The sequence below is a fragment of the Argopecten irradians genome, unplaced genomic scaffold (assembly GCF_041381155.1).
Source record: "Argopecten irradians isolate NY unplaced genomic scaffold, Ai_NY scaffold_0064, whole genome shotgun sequence".
Taxonomy (NCBI): domain Eukaryota; kingdom Metazoa; phylum Mollusca; class Bivalvia; order Pectinida; family Pectinidae; genus Argopecten; species Argopecten irradians.
Window position 1 is genome coordinate 1 of NW_027187531.1, and position 17,614 is coordinate 17,614.

The window sequence follows — 17,614 nt, forward strand, 5'->3', positions numbered from 1 at the left end:
CTACGTGAAAGTGGCGAACACGTTCAGGGTTGACGAAAAAAGCGTTCGGACATTTTGGAAAAAATATATATCTGAAGGAAGCATGTCTGAGACTGCTCGACATAAAAGCTGGGAATCCAAAACTTAATGGAGCGGACTTTCAACTTTGTAAGTTTTTTTAAAACGCAATACACCTTCAGTTACAGGAAATAAGATTAAAAAGGAATTTGTGTAAATATTCTCCTGTGTCGGGAAATGTTCATAACAGCACGATATACAGGGCAATGTCGCGAGAATTGGATTTAACGTACAAACGTATAAACCCGCCCATCGTGTGACCGATTTACACAATATAATATGCAGTACACTCAGGCTTTTATTGACTTTTGTCAAACTAAACGAGCTGATCAAATAAAATTTCATGGACGAGAGTGGATTCAAACTAACAACAACAAATCCAGCGTAGACAACTATGGTCATTCCAAGAAAGGACAGGCGTGTGTAGAAATAGGGAAAATATCGTCCGGGTACAAACCTCACTCTTAATTTACTTGTTGGATTTAAATGGTGTATTGTATTTTATTGTTGTAAATGGTGCTTCAAATATGAACACATATTTGAATTTTTGGGTCGTGAACGCAAGCGCGTGCCAAGATAATATGGGATGTCCACTATTTAAACCAGGAGACGTCGTGATAGTTGACAATTGTAGTATACATTTCATAAACCATGCAGAGAGTGAGTGTTGCGTCAATTTTTTAGTATGTAGGGAGTCCAATACACATTTCTCCCAGTATACTCGCCAAATTTCAATCCTGTGGAAAACTGCTTTGCTAAATAATAAAAAACATTTTTACTCAAGAGAGGGTTTCAGGACCTAGCTGGAATAAACTTAAAACTTGCTATAGTAAAAGCCATCGAAGAAGTGAGCGAGACGGACATACGGGGGTTTTACCGGCACACAGGATGCTTTTTGAATGTGTAACCAGGTAAGTCCCGCCCCCAGTTAGATTGTCGCTGCTAATAAACTCCGCCCACAGTTTGACTGACACTATTACCGAGCCGATAAACGTGCTTACGACTGGTTGAAACTATTCACGTGATTTGTGGTTTGAACGATCGGAAAGCCCATTCCGGACGCTTGAACGCATTTCACTGTAAAGCTTAAATTTAAAAAAAAAAAAAACATTTTGGGGCCTGCCCCTAGGGGTCGGACCTATCTCATTTATATAAAATATGATTGTCCTTCCCCAATGATGTTTCACACCAAATATGGTTTCACACTCAAGTGTTAAGGAAGAGTAGGCTTTTGTATAAATAGTCTTACGCATGACGCACGACGACGGACAAAACATGATGACAATCAACTTAATATTGAATATTGCTAGGTGGGTCCCATTTAGTAAAACAGACTGAAGTTAGCAGACACTGTAACGTCGTTGCCGAGGACGTCATGTGACTATCGTAACTACGTAACGTCTGTCTAAACTCTTCCGAGAACTCTGATTTCCGTTCGGCAATAATCGTAACTTCTATGGCGACCAGTTTAAAACGAAGGCATGTTTACAAGTATCGACTTTTAACAACTGCCGTACCAAAGCTATTAAGAAATCATTATAAATATTCTTTGATATATTATAATTTCAAATACATCTACAAATACTAACTTGAATTTTTGTTGATAGTTAAGTATAGTGTGGCTTTAATAGAATTTCCCCTATTGGGCACAGCCTCTTCAAGTTTGCAAGATATATACACAACTGTCATGTGCATGACAATGTCAAAATGAACTCAATATCTAGGCTTTTGTAAAGTCGAATACAGTAAAACAAATGCTCCTTGTACCTATGACATACTAATTTGGTGGCAGCAATATATTCCTAACCTTTTTTTTTTTAAATGAAATGTTCATTTTTTTCGCATATTTTGCCAAAATTCGCGAGCTAAAAAACCAAAATTTACAAGTCAACAGTAATACATATTAAGTGGCAAAGATGCATACACACATTTTATCTTCTTAGTTATGTTCAAGAAGATATATAGTATGAAAGGAATACAAATATCACTAGTTTAAATAGGTGATATGACCTTAATAGAGACATTTCATTTCAGCAATTGTTACATGAAAAGACCTTTAAACTCGAAGCAATGCATACTTGCTCCACGGTCCATACCAAATATTGGTACCCTACTCAACTTTATCCTTCGATAAAACCACCAGAAAGATACTTTAATCCGTAAGTAAATTAAATTGGAAAAAAGTTTATGCTTTATTGTAATAGGATGGAAAAAACATACATACATGTATATGTATATACAAGTTTAGTAAAAAAAAAGTCTGGTGTTGTTACCTTTTACAGTTTTTGCACTGGTTAAAACCCTGAAATATTTTTAACTATCGTTTTTAAGGCTTAATCAATTAATTCTATAAAATCTCATAATCATGTAATGAAAACACCATTTGTACAAAAAATGTGTACATGTCAAAAACGTTCTGTTTGCAAATCTACTGAATCCTTACACCAATTAACATTCCTTTGTTCTGTGATTTTTCATTACAGCATATTATGTCTAAATATATCGACCAATCATAATACAGAGAAGGAATCCCCGACAAAAGAAAACAGTTGTGTAGTGGATATTTAAAGGCAATTGGTCTATATTACCAACGTTTGGGGGTTTGATGTGCGCCAATGATATCATTTCCAATTATTTTTTGTCATTTGAAGACTGAAATGTACAATATGTACGCTGTACTCACACCCGAGCCAAAGTCACAAATGTTAAACAAATGCAATACATAACCACAGAAGTGTTGATGAAATTGGTTTTTGGACAGGAGCATACACCTAGTAAAGTAAACATACTACTGTAAGTAACGTGTCACTTCACACACATTTCACTACCATGGTCTTTTTTGGCATATCACAGAAAAACCATATATTTCCTATATATATGTGCAAATTTTAATGTTCTCTTAAACTGATTTGTCCCTTTAATACTAAAACGTTGGAACCTTGTACATGAATCCAGTATATCATTTTAACTATATAGCTTCATTTGACTTGGTAATGATTAATTACAGAAGGAAGGAATTTTAATTGGTTTCTGGATTCTGTAGATTTTCACTAACAACACTCTTTGACATATACAAATGTTATGTACAAATAACTCTACTACTAATATAACAATAGGATTTTGACACATAATTTCACGGTACTTATTTTGTTGTCGAAAAACGTGCTACAACTAACATAACATAATTGTATCAGTCTATTTTCTGATAATGTTATTTCCTGCATGGCACAGTTTGGTTATATGCAATAGTGACAAGTAAAAACATCACATCGGTTAAGTTACTGGATGTCAGGCCAATAATGCCAGTTTTCAAATGCTTTTTTACAGGAGCTGTGTATGTTTTCAGTATTTCCTGCAAAGTCTTGTGTCACACATGGTTCATTGCATTCTTCTGTCACACATGGTTCATTTCATGTCAAAGCGTCCTGGAAAATAAATTAATTTATATAATAAGATGAGACTCTAACAGAACTAACTTCTTTTAAAAAAATATCTGGTCTAAAAATGAATGTAGACAAAACTGAAATAATTTGGATTGGTAGTATGAAATACAGTAACGAAAGGATGCTTCCGGAATTCAATTTTAATTGGGGAAAAACTAAATTTACGCTACTTGGTATTGACTTTGATATATAAATCTGGATAATATACCAAAACTAAATTTTGACAAAAAAATTGTTAAACTGAAAAGTCTGATCAGCACCTGGAAAAAAGGAAACTGACTCCTATTGGTAAAGTCCATATCATAAAATCACTAATGGTTTCTCAATTTAACCACTTATTCATATTCTCTTCCCAACCCAAGTGAAAAGGTTATAAAAGAAATAAATACAATTTTATTTGAATTTTTATGGGATAGTAAAACAGACAAAGTTAAAAGAGCCAATATCGTTCAAGAATATTTTAATGGTGGCTTGAAAATGGTAAATTTAAATGCTTTTATTAATTCCCTTAAATTAGGTTGGATCAGGAGATTATTCACCTGGGAAGGGAAATGGAAATCTATTTTAAAGGAACACATTGATTTTGATTTACTATTAAATGTTGGTGGTGAATATATTTTAAAATGTATTAACCTTTGTACAAATGATTTTTGGAAAGATACTTTTAAAGCCTGGTATAAATTGAACAGTTCCAAAGAAGTTAAAGATTTACAAAATAAATCCTTCTTAACAGAAAGTATCTGGGATAACAAAAATATAATTGTTGATGGTAAACCTGTTTTCTACAGGGCTTGGTATAGATTAGGAGTTCACACAATTGCTGATCTTCTGAAATATCAAATAAACATAAATTTTTACTCTTTTGAAGAATTTTTACAAAAATATGATAATTTACACACCAACTTCCTTCAATTTCAAGGACTAATATCTGCTGTTCGTAAACGTCTGCCTAACCCTCAGCCGCAAAACCTATTACCACTTATACGTTCATATGTTCCCCTAAATATACGGATTTTCTTTTCAAATATGAAAAATTCAAAATTTCTATATGCTATTCTTAATAAGTCAGAAACTGAACCTACAGGTAAGCTGAAATGGCAAGAAGAATTTTTATTAGATGAAGAAGAGTGGAAGCATATTTATAACATTCCTTTTAAAGTAACAAAAAACACTAAACATCAATGGCTTCAGTTTCGTATTTCTCATTATATTCTGACAACCAATTCAAATTATTTAAGTATAGCATAGTAGCTAGCCCTATGTGTACTTTCTGTAATTCAGAGAGAGAAACAATGATTAATTTAATGTGGGAATATCGAGAAGTACAAAATCTATTGCAAAACTTTGAAACTCTTTTAGATGCTCTTTATATTCCTTTTTAAATTAACAAACAATCTTTTCTTCTTGGTCTTAAAACTAACAACATTAATGCATCAGTCGATAATTTTATACTTTTAATCATTAAGCAATACATTTACAGAACAAGGTGTTTTCATAAAACCTTAAATATAAACACATTGGCAAAAAATATAAAAACAAATGTCTATTCATAGACATATTTTTGTACCATAAAGATTCACACATAATTGATTCCCATTTACAAATATGTTAATTAGTCCTAATTTGATTGGCCATAGGTCACTGACCGCTGTAAGCCCCATAGTAGATTTATACGTCTTCTGATTGGTCAAGCCCCTGATTTAGCCCTTGTAAGACAAAGGGAGTCCCCACTATAGAGCCCCATCCATACAGCTTCAGACGCCATCTTTCAAAATTGGGAATATTTCTAAAAATGTCAGCATTTACATACTGTTTTAAAAGGTAGAAGAAATTTAAAACATCCCTCCAACCAACCCCGTCCTTCCAACCTTTATGTGTGAATTTATGGTTGTTTTTATTCTTATTAATATATCTTTGTATTATGCATATTGTAATCCTCATCCTTTGTTTTCGTTTAGGTTACATGTTTGTTGCGTTATTTTCGCTCACCTTCGCTAAAAATTTTCAAGAAATTTAAAATCATATTTCCTTATAATATAAATCTAATAAAATAAACGGCTTCCCCTCTTTATCAAGGGTATGCCAAGATTTAAGAGCCATCCTATGTTCAGTCTTTATTTCATGAAAATTTTGAGCAAACAAAGCTCGAGGTATGGACCAAGAAGCCTTGCTGATTTGAATGTAAACATGTATATAACTTTAATCTTTAGCAGGACAAAAAGAATATTATAATATTCACAGACACATATCAAATGGTCAAAATGATTTTTTGAAAGCAAAATTTATAAAAAGTTGGAGTAAGTGGACACCGTTTATACAATTTGATATATGAACTCTTTTTACGAAAAAAAAATAAGAACCAAGGATAAATTCTCTACCATTAGATAAAAAATACATCTATTCCACATCTCGACTCTATCCTCCTATACAACTTTTTCCTCTCTAACCTATCTTTCTTAACCTCTTATAAATGTCATGTATGTCTGAACGAATGTGGGTGTATGGAAACCTTTGAATGTATATAATAATTTCAGTAAACTCTTTGGTATATGTGTAAGGGTGTGTGATTGTGTGTGTAAAAGTATAAATGTGAATGTCATGTAAAATTGATACAAATGAAATACTTTTGTTTTTGTATTTATGATGTTAAATTAATTGTCTTTGTCTGTATTGTCTGTAAAAATGAAAATGATTTCAAAAATTAAAAAAATCATAAAAAAAATAATAATAAAGTATTGATTATAACGAGAACCATTACAGATACACCCCCCCACCCCCCCCCCCCCAGAAAGGCATGTTGTTCAGCATTCCCTTAGTCCCTATGTATCAATTTTCAACAAAATAGGAAATATCAACAATGTGAGGTCCTAAAAATTTGTGATTCTATGGTGGCCTACATCTTCCCATGACTGCCTTACAGTAACTGCAGTAATGGAAAGGCCGTCTTCTGATTGGTCCAAAGGAACATTATTCAATGAATAGGGAAGTTATCATTATACATTGTATGGTGGCAAGTTCCCTGAATGAAGACGAGAAAATGGTCAACACGGTATAAATATGGAGTTAAAGTTATGGGATAAATATGTTCCCCAACAGGTGACTGTTGTTTATCATGTTTATCTAAACTCTCGTTAGTCAATTTTCAAATTTGTAAAAGACACACGCTAAAGCTTCTGTCTTTTCAAAATTTTAAAATTAACTTACTCGAGTTTGATAAACAACAGTCACGTGTTGGGGAACCTCTATATTGCAATTTTTTTTTATTCTGAAATAATATAAAGCTCAAACATTTCAATGATGGTAAAAGTGTAAAGTAAGTAACTTGTGTTACTGAAAGATAATATATACTAATGAATCTGATCCTGTTTTTGAGAAATTAAAATTACCATGCGTTGGAGGTGAAGAATCCTTTAATTCTCCTTTTGTATATATTAGTATGTTTGCTTGTTGTTTTTGTATCTTTAACAGCTTCCAGGTACTTAAGGATTATTCTCAGTATACGTATCTTTTGGGCTTATGAAGTCATAGACAAACAAGAGGCCCAAAGTGTCTGTATCACTCACCTGGTTTAATTTCTAAGGCCAAGTAATGTTCTGAATACAGGATCATTGTTTCTTTTCTGAAGGAATTCAAAGATTTACCTCTAATTTCCCAAAGGGCCCCACTCTTTCTCCTCACATTGGTAAAGTACAATTTACCGTCGATTAATCCCAACATCAGGTGATTATTACGATATCATTTGATGTGAGTTTCGTGACGTCATAATCACCAGAAGATAGGACTAATCGATGGTAAATTGTACTTTACCCACCTTCATTTTGGGATCTTGAAACCCCTGTATTGGAAGAACTCTAGGGACCAAGAGAATCAATATATGAAATTTCAGAGAGAAACTTTCAGTAATTTTTCCAGAAATATTAACAACAAACTTCAATTTAAATATGGAGTTAAAGTTATGGGATAAATATGTTCCCCAACAGGTGACTGTTGTTTATCATGTTTATCTAAACTCTCGTTAGTCAATTTTCAAATTTGTAAAAGACACTCGCTAAAGCTTCTTTCTTTTCAAAATTTTAAAATTAACTTACTCGAGTTTGATAAACAACAGTCACGTGTTGGGGAACCTCTATATTGCAATTTTTTTTTATTCTGAAATAATATAAAGCTCAAACATTTCAATGATGGTAAAAGTGTAAAGTAAGTAACTTGTGTTACTGAAAGATAATATATACTAATGAATCTGATCCTGTTTTTGAGAAATTAAAATTACCATGCGTTGGAGGTGAAGAATCTTTAATTCTCCTTTTGTATATATTAGTATGTTTGCTTGTTGTTTTTGTATCTTTAACAGCTTCCAGGTACTTAAGGATTATTCTCAGTATACGTACCTTTTGGGCTTATGAAGTCATAGACAAACAAGAGGCCCAAAGTGTCTGTATCACTCACCTGGTTTAATTTCTAAGGTCAAGTAATGTTCTGAATACAGGATCATTGTTTCTTTTCTGAAGGAATTCAAAGATTTACCTCTAATTTCCCAAAGGGCCCCACTCTTTCTCCTCACATTGGTAAAGTACAATTTACCGTCGATTAATCCCAACATCAGGTGATTATTACGATATCATTTGATGTGAGTTTCGTGACGTCATAATCACCAGAAGATAGGACTAATCGATGGTAAATTGTACTTTACCCACCTCATTTTGGGATCTTGAAACCCCTGTATTGGAAGAACTCTAGGGACCAAGAGAATCAATATATGAAATTTCAGAGAGAAACTTTCAGTAATTTTTCCAGAAATATTAACAACAAACTTCAATTTTCAAAATCCATGATAGCTACTGTTGGACATCTTGTAGAAAGATCAGTCCAAAACGCAATATGCACATCTAGGAAACTACACATGAAATTTGAAACTTTAGTACTTTCAGACAAATAGCGGAAACCTTCTTAAAATATTGTAATCCAAAATGACTCCTTATCAGCCATCTTGTTGACTAATCTGTGCCAAAATGCAATATACACAAGTAGGGCCCCAAAGGAAGCCTACATATGAAATTTGAGACAGATCCTTTCAATACTTTCTGAGAAGTAGCAATAACAAATTTCTAAGTTGGCTGCCTCTTGTTGACTTTCTGGTTCCAAAATGCAATATGCAGAATATGGGTGATGTGGGAAGTTACTTATCCCAAATGTGAAAATAATGATTAGACTTTATTACCTGATCACATAATTTCTTAAAAGCTGTTCTTCAGATCCCTCAAAGAGTCTGGTTTGTCATTTCTGGAGATCCAAGCAAAAAGTTTAGAAATATCAGCAGTGTTGACATGTGATATAATATGGGTATCTGGGAGACTTCCTCGTTGTCTTCAAAGAGGCTGACTGAAATAACAAGGAAAAAATACACATTGTGCAATAAGGTTTTTGAATTGCATTGTCAAACTCAAAATTATAAATAACCCTTTTCATATTAGTCACAAAATAAAAAGAGAACCATGGGCCTTAACATTCAAATCAGGTTTGATACAGAAAGTCACATAGATATGCTTAGACTATTTCGCTCCATGCACCAATCAGCCTCATTTGATGTCATTGAAGACTAATATGAGCGCAATAACGTTTTGTAAAATAATAAAGAGAAAAATGAAAAATTTCATTATCTAGAGAACCACTATAACTGGTTGCATTAACTTGACTTCTCACACTATGAAGAGTACTTTCCATCACATCTGTGAGTTGAGGTGATTCTTGTTATTTAAGTCATTTTGTCATTTTTAGCTCACCTGGCCCGAAGGGCTGGTGAGCTTATGTCATGGCGCGGCGTCCGTCGTCCGTCGGCGTCCGTCTGTCCTTCAACATTTCCTTTAAATCGCTACTTGTCCTAGAGTTCTGCATGGATTGTAACAGAACTTGTATAAATTTTGGCTCTGACCCCCGGGGGCAGGAGGGGCGGGGCCCAATAGGGGAAATAGAGGTAAATCCTATAAATCGCTACTTGTCCTAGAGTTCTGCATTGATTGTAACCAAATTTGGCCACAAACATCCATGGGGGAAGGGGAACAGAACTTGTATAAATTTTGGCTCTGGTCCCCCGGGGGCAGGAGGGGCGGGGCCCAATAGGGGAAATAGAGGTAAATCCTTTAAATCGCTACTTGTCCTAGAGTTCTACATGGAATGTAACCAAATTTGGCCACAAACATCCTTGGGGGAAGGGGAACAGAACTTGTATAAATTTTGGCTCTGGTCCCCCGGGGGCAGGAGGGGCAGGGTCCAATAGGGGAAATAGAGGTAAATCCTTTAAATCACTAATAGTCATAGAGTTCTGAATGGAATGTAACCAAATTTGGCCACAAACATCCTTGGGGGAAGGGGAACAGAACTTGTATAGATTTTGGCTCTAACCCCCGGGGGCAGGAGGGGCGGGGCCCAATAGGGGAAATAGAGATAAATCCTATAAATCGCTACTTGTCCTAGAGTTCTGCATTGATTGTAACCAAATTTGGCCACAAACATCCATGGGGGAAGGGGAACAGAACTTGTATAAGTTTTGGCTCTGGTCCCCCGGGGGCAGGAGGGGCGGGGCCCAATAGGGGAAATAGAGGTAAATCCTTTAAGTCGCTACTTGTCCTAGAGTTCTGCATGGAATGTAACCAAATTTGGCCACAAACATCCTTGGGGGAAGGGGAACAGAACTTGTATAAATTTTGGCTCTGACCCCCCGGGGGCAGGAGGGGCGGGGCCCAATAGGGGAAATAGAGGTAAATCCTTTAAATAGCTACTAGTCATAGAGTTCTGCATAGATTATAACCAAATTTGGCCACAAACATCCTTGGGGGAAGGGGAACAGAACTTGTATAAATTTTGGCTCTGACCCTCTGGGGGCAGGAGGGGTGGGGCCCAATAGGGGATTTAGAGGTTAATAAATTCCTTCAGAAAAGAAACAATGAACCTGTGTTCAGAACATTACTTGGCATTACAAACCAGGTGAGCGATACAGGCCCTCTGGGCCTCTTGTTTGTTCGCCCATTAATCCCCTGGGGTTATTTTGGTCCAGTTTGACTATATGTTAAATTTCATTTTACCATGTTCGACATATTTCCTATGGAAATTGAACAAATCATGCATATTGATATGCTTTCCCTATTATAATAAATAATATCCACAGAGAATAAAATATGAGAGATCCCAGGACCATAAAATCCACATTTTTAGGTCATCTGACCCAAAGGGTCAGGATGACCTATAGTCATCATGCACCGTCCGTCGTCGTCCGCCATGCGCCGTGCGCCGTGCGCCGTGCGTAAACTTTTCATTCAAACAACTTCTTCTCAATAACCGTAAGGCCCACAGTACTCATATTTGGCCTGTAGCATACTTGGATAAAGGGCTATCAAAGTTGTGAAAATAAATGACCTTGGCCTGCTTTCAAGGTCACAGGGGTCAAATAGGCTAAAACCTTTGAACGACTTCTTCTAACTAACCAAAAGGTCCAGGGTACTCATATTTGGCCTGTAGCATGCTGGGATGAAGGGCTACAAAAGTTGTGAAAATTAGTGACCTTGACGTACTGTCAAGGTCACCAGGGGTCAAATAGGCTAAAATTTTTGAACGACTTCTTCTAACTAACCGAAAGGTCCAGGGTGCTCATATTTGGCCTGTAGCATGCTGGGATGAAGGGCTACAAAAGTTGTGAAAATTAGTGACCTTGACGTACTGTCAAGGTCACCAGGGGTCAAATAGGCTAAAATCTTTGAACAACTTCTTCTAACTAACTGAAAGGTCCAGGGTACTCATATTTGGCCTGTAGCATGCTGGGATAAAGGGCTACCAAAGTTGTGAAAATAAATGACCTTGACCTATTGTCAAGGTCACCGGGGGTCAAATAGGCTAAAATCTTTTAACGTATTCTTCTAACTAACCGAAAGGTCCAGGGTACTCATATTTGGCCTGTAGCATGCTGGGATGAAGGGCTACCAAAGTTGTGAAAATAAATGACCTTGACCTACTTTCAAGGTCAAAGGGGTCAAATAGGCTGAAATCTTTGAACGACTTCTTCTAACCAACCAAAAGGTCCAGGGTACTCATATTTAGCCAGTAGCATGCTGGGATGAAGGGCTACAAAATTTGTGAAAATTAATGACCTTGACGTATTGTCAAGGTCACGGGGGGTCAAATAGGCTAAAATCTTTGAACGACTTCTTTTAACTAACCAAAAGGTCCAGGGTACTCATATTTGGACTGTAGCATGCTGGGATGAAGGGCTACAAAAGTTGTGAAACTTAATGACCTTGAAATATTGTCAAGGTTACCGAGGGTCAAATAGGCTAAAATCTTTGAACGACTTCTTTTAACTAACCGAAAGATCCAGGGTACTCATATTTGGCCTATAACATGCTGGGGATGAAGGGCTACCAAAGTTGTGAAAATGAATGACCTTGACCTACTTTGAAGGTCACAGGGGTCAAATAGGCTAAAATCTTTGAACGATTTTTGTTAACTAACCCAAAAGTCCAGGGTACTCATATTTTGCTGGTGGCATGCTGGGATGAAGGGTTACCATAGTTATAAAAAAATGAATGACCCTGACCTTCTTTCAAGGTCACAGGGGTCAATTAAGCTAAAATCTTTTAACTACACCTTTTAATTAGCCAAAAGGTCCAGGGTATTCATATTTAGTCAATGCTGAGATAAAGGGCTATCAAAGTTGTGGAAATGAATAACCTTGACCTACTTTCAAGGTTACGAGAGTCAAATATTCCAAAATCTTGAATTTTGAACTTCTTTTCAAGTTCTAGCAGTGTGATTAAGCTGAAACCTGCATGAAATGATCCTGACATGGTCCCGACCAACCAAGTGTTGTTATATTTTATGTTGATCCAAAATCCAAGATGGCTGCCACAGATGATCCAAGATGGCTGCCACAGATGCCATCTTGAAAACACATTTGAACTTCTTCTCAAGTTCTACCAGTGCAATTTAACTGAAACTTGAAACATGAAATGCGACTGATATGATCTTGTCAAAGTGTTTGTTATATCTCTGGTTGATCCCAGATTGGAGATGGCTACCATGACACCATATCTAATTATTTTCCTATACAGCTATTGCCAAGATAGTCAGATGACCGTTAAGGCCCTTGGGCCTCTTGTTTGTAAAGGACCTTAGCTTAATTAGACCAGTCAATTTTTAAACAGTATTGAATTTCATCATATCTGTGAGTTCATAAGAAGAGTTTTGAAAATTTATTCAATTTTATCCCCTTTGGCCCATCTCACAGCTCCATGGGGGTTTGAACCAACTACAGTAATTCAAAATATTGATTGGCTTTTTCTTTATAGAAGGTTTTAGTGAAGTTTAGTGATTTTGCCTCAGTACCTTTGGAGGAGAAGTCGAAAACTGTAAATTGTTTACAGACACACAACGGACAACGGATGACCACAAACAAAAGTGATTGTCGACTCAGGCCTACCAATTGCAAGGGTTGCAATATCTTTGACCACTTGACAGATCCATGTTTGATTCTTTTTCTCCCATACTAAGTAGATAAAATATGAAATTTTCATGGCTTTCTAGCTTTTTCATTACGCCATTTTAACAAGAATGTCGTTTAGGTATCAAAATATATGACATCGACAATGCACATCGCATGCTTTGATGACGTCACGTAATTGTCTAGTTATCTTCTTCCAATCAACCATGGGATATCCTTGTGATTTATGCATGGGAGAAATATTTATTCATTATAGATGCAAAATCTCTTGCCATTCATACTCCCATAATAGCCAACTGAATACAGTCCGATACTCATTCAATCCTGAAAGTTCACGAACTGTTTCAGATTTTGAATTCAAAGCATTCAAATGTGTCTTCAGTGGTGAATGAGCTAAAAGTCACTTAAGCATTGAACATCTAGTGCTTCATGTTGAATTTGCCTTTGGCCAGTTTCCATTCATATTGGCTATGAACGCAAACTGAAAGACGTTAAATGCTTATATTACATTTGGTTACAATTTATGATGAAATCCCAAGGAATTTTGCATCTTTAATGAAATAATCATTGGTTATTGTCATGGATGGAACAGCCATTTGAACTGCCGTCTTCCATGATCGCTGGCACGGCAATTGTAATGTCACAATGATAATGACGTCATGATTAGCGCTTGAAGTTCATTGTCTATATGACTGCCAACTGCGTTTGGTAAGGTTACATAGTGGGACTGCAGTGAAAATGTAAATATATGGTAATGAACTTCACTTATCTGACTAAACACTGTACTGTATATTTGTAAATGCTATACACAGTGATATGGACATATCCTAACTTTAATTTGCATTAAGAAGATCCTCCCCTTAGAGTCAGTAGCTTCAGACAAGTAACTAGCTTAGGCCTATAGAGCATAGTGTGCCTCAGCAGGAATCAAACCTGTGACCTCCGGCATGCGTACTGGTTGTTTCTCTACTGACTGAGCTAAAGGAAATTTCCTCCTAGTGAAAAGCTAAAAAGCAACTCTAACCTGTATCTCTACATGCCTATTTACATTTAAAACGTGTTATACTACTTAACAATTTCCCCTTTGAAATGTGTTCACCCTAAAACACACACCAATCCAGGTTATCTCTCTCTTCTTACATCCAATTTGAGTGTTCTACAGCACCCCATGTAACAATGCCAGTTGGGATCAAACCCTGAGCTTAACGGTGGTCTGCTACACTACTAGAACGAAATAGTACCCGGCCTAATATACGTTTTGGTCAGATACTAAATGGTGCCTATGTGCCCTAGTGGAGCACTGTCTGACAATCAATTGGGCAATTTCCAATACATTTTGTATAGATTTCCAACTATTTTATGTGTATATATATATATGCACATGTATTAGTTATGTACAAAACAAGCATATTGATCATGATTTAATGATATCTACATAACTGATTACAAGATGTCATGTTCACAATTTTGTAGACTTGCTGTATGATTTTCCTTTATAACATGTGAACCAAATGATGTCTGGCTGTGAACTTGATATATGTACACTATAACTAAATCTACTACTAGCCTTGGGTACTTAAGAAAGAACCTGTATTGGTATGTGTACATAGATGAACAATGAAATAACTGATGTGCCCTTCAGTCATGTTAAAATAGATTGATATAATAAAATAACATACCCTGCCTTCACTTTAATTTGTTCATGTGACGAAGATAGGCCAGAAACTATCCATCCATCGTCCAGAACTCCATGTGCATACATTGTTGTCTAAAATATATTATTGCAGACAGTGGGTAAGTCCTGTAAGTAAAGAATTAAAAACAAATGCTCATGTTCAATCCATATATAAAGGAGAATTCGAAGAAATAGAACTGCCTCCAACACATAGATTTTAAGTTTGATTAAATAAAAATAAATGGACAATTTAGTAAGGCTAACTCTGTTATAATAATTACAAGGTTCTACAAAGCAAAATTCAGTAAATCACGGATATAAGGAACTTCTATGGACCAATTAAATATTTCTGTTGTAATTATAAGCATAGTTCGCTATTCTATTACAGACAACAATGAATTTGCTATAAGTGTGTTCATTACATGTTTTACTGTGTGACCAAACCTAATGTTGTACATTTTTTATTGACCTAATTTTAATTAATACTGTGAATATTCCAAAATGTATATCTATAGGTTTATTAATTAACCACTTTCATATTGGTAACAATACAAATATGCACAGCGAGGGCCCTAGGGGAACCTGCATGTGAAATTTGAGACAGATCCCTTCAGTGCTTTTAAGAAATAGCGGTCACATACTTCAATTATCAAAATTCAAGATGACGGCCTATCGGCCATCTTGTTCATTGATCAGTCCCAAAATGCAATATGCACAACTAGGGCCTAAGGGGAACCTGCACATGAAATTTTAGACAGTTAGATCCCTTCAGTGCTTTCTGAGAAATAGTGGTAGCAAACTTCAACTACCGAAATTCAAGATGGCGGTCTGTCGGACATCTTGTTCACATATAGGTCCAAAAATGCAATATTCACAATGCAACTATGGCCCTTGGAGAACCAACATATGAAATTTGAGACAGATTCCTTCAGTACTTTCTGAGAAATAGCAGTAACAAAACTTTAACTACCAAAATCCAAGATGGCGGCCAGTTGGCCATCTTGGTAACTGATCGTTCCCAAAATGTAATATGCACATCTAGGGTCATAGGGGAACCTACATGTAAATTTAGAGACATATCCCTTCAGTACTTTCTGAGAAATAGCGGTAACAAACTTTCACAATCAAAATCCAAGATGGTTGCCTGGCAGCCATCATGTTGACCGATCATTTCCAAAATGCATTATGCACAACGAGGGCCCTAGAGAAACATACATATGAAATTTGAGACAGATCCCTTCAGTCCTTTCTGAGAAATAGCAGTAACAAGAATTGTTAACGGACGGACGAAAGGACGACGGACCACGGATCCCCGGACGAAAGGCAATTTGAATGATGATGGTGGGCTAAAAATGTAACAAATGGGACGCTAGGTTTAAAAGGAAACCAAAATGTAAGTTGTGGACGAAATTAATCTCGCAAAAGGTCATCCATACATTTATTCTTTCTGTACTCATGGCACATGAATCTGTCACTGTAAACTTGCAAATGCTTTTCATCCCTTGAGATGCATTGGTGAATATGACAAATACCCTGATACAGATGCAGTGATCTTTTAGCATTTATTCTTTCAGCAAGTGTTTATTTATATACTGTGTGTGTATGTGTATATATCCAGAGGCTTACACAATTAATAGTTGGGTGTCCATCGCATTACTTGTCGCAGAGGAATTGCCAGGAAAAGTACTAAGCATCCTGTGACAGAGTTACTTTGCCTGTGCACTGTAATAATGCTCCAGCGTACTCCACACTGTGCCAGCTTCTTCCTCGTTCCTTCACGCTTAGTTTCTATGACGGCGGCAATTCTGTCACCACAAGTGAAATGTGGACCTTTGACACTGAAAATATAAATATGAAACAGTTACCTATGTAATATAAGCTTTTGTTCTTGCTCTTCGATCAATTCCATTGGCTTTAACTGGAAATAAGAGAAAACTAGCAACTACAGGCCTAAGCCTTTATGTAATAAACATTACCCTAAATAATCCAGTCTTATATATATGGATGATACAGACTTGATGTGAAATGTATAAGATACGCATAATTTGATATGCATAATTACATGATAAGAATTATTGGTGTAATCTAATCGATCATATTAAAGCCTTGAAATGACTGAGATTTATGCACATGTAAACTATACACACATAATATAGATTACAATATGATATATATGAAATGAAGAGATAGAAGGAAAACTCTGTTATAACAGTTTTCGTTCTAGAACGAAATGTTAACACGGCTAAATAAACCTATCAACCCGCTTATTTTCGCGATTTGGGTAATAAGGAAACTAACCGATATATTTTGCTGAAATTTTGAATGTAATTTAATCTCAGCGTGATATATCTATTGAATTAATCGTGTCAGCTACGAAAATTCATTAAAGGTGATATTTTTAGGTCAAACAGGCAAAAATCGGCATTTTGACCACTGGTTTCTGTTTAATTCGTCCTAGTGAAATAATTAATAAACTTAACAATCTGAGACTCTACATAGAAATAGTCCTTGTAATTCTGAACAAAACGGTATTCCTGATTTTTGGAAATGTTACATACAACGACCACAATACAGCCTTGAATAATGGAGGTATTTCGCAGCTTCTCGGTAAATTTCCACAACAGACGCAATATTTCGGGGTCCCATTCGCCTTCCTTCGGAGCTATTCTGAACGATTGGACCGGCAAATGTACCATTTAAAAATGAGTGATATTTATGAAATGTTCTGTAGAACTAACTAAAAATCATAAAATGCGTAAATAATTTATGCACTGATCATCACATTTTTTTTACAAAATGCGTCCAAAATGTGCAACAGTGAAATGGATCTGGCTGCAGTGTCTCGATCACACAAAATCATACCGCACCCTTTATAGTGCGCCCCCTATGAGGAATGTGTAATGTTTGTATCCGGTTGAGTAAAAACGTTGAAGCCGCCTTGGTGTTCAAGTT

General features: G+C 35.9%; 1 long non-coding RNA gene and 1 pseudogene across 3 annotated transcripts in view; one reads left to right on the top strand and one right to left on the bottom strand.

The window, feature by feature from the left end:
* The first annotated feature begins 7 nt into the window (after nt 1–7).
* Nucleotides 8–1,035, top strand: LOC138311612 (uncharacterized; annotated as a pseudogene).
* Nucleotides 1,036–2,658: 1,623 nt separating this feature from the next.
* The window catches only part of LOC138311617 (uncharacterized), a 76,310-nt gene continuing 61,354 nt past the window's right edge, over nt 2,659–17,614 (bottom strand). For 2 of the 3 annotated variants that reach the window (XR_011206690.1, XR_011206689.1), the window contains exons 2-5: nt 16,289–16,500; nt 14,667–14,788; nt 8,719–8,879; nt 2,659–3,482 (exon numbers count right to left, since the gene is read on the bottom strand). This is a non-coding gene — a long non-coding RNA (uncharacterized lncRNA). Of the gene's footprint in view, nt 3,483–8,718; nt 8,880–14,666; nt 14,789–16,288; nt 16,501–17,220; nt 17,586–17,614 lie in introns of those variants that run through there. The other variant, XR_011206691.1, reaches the window with a different exon arrangement.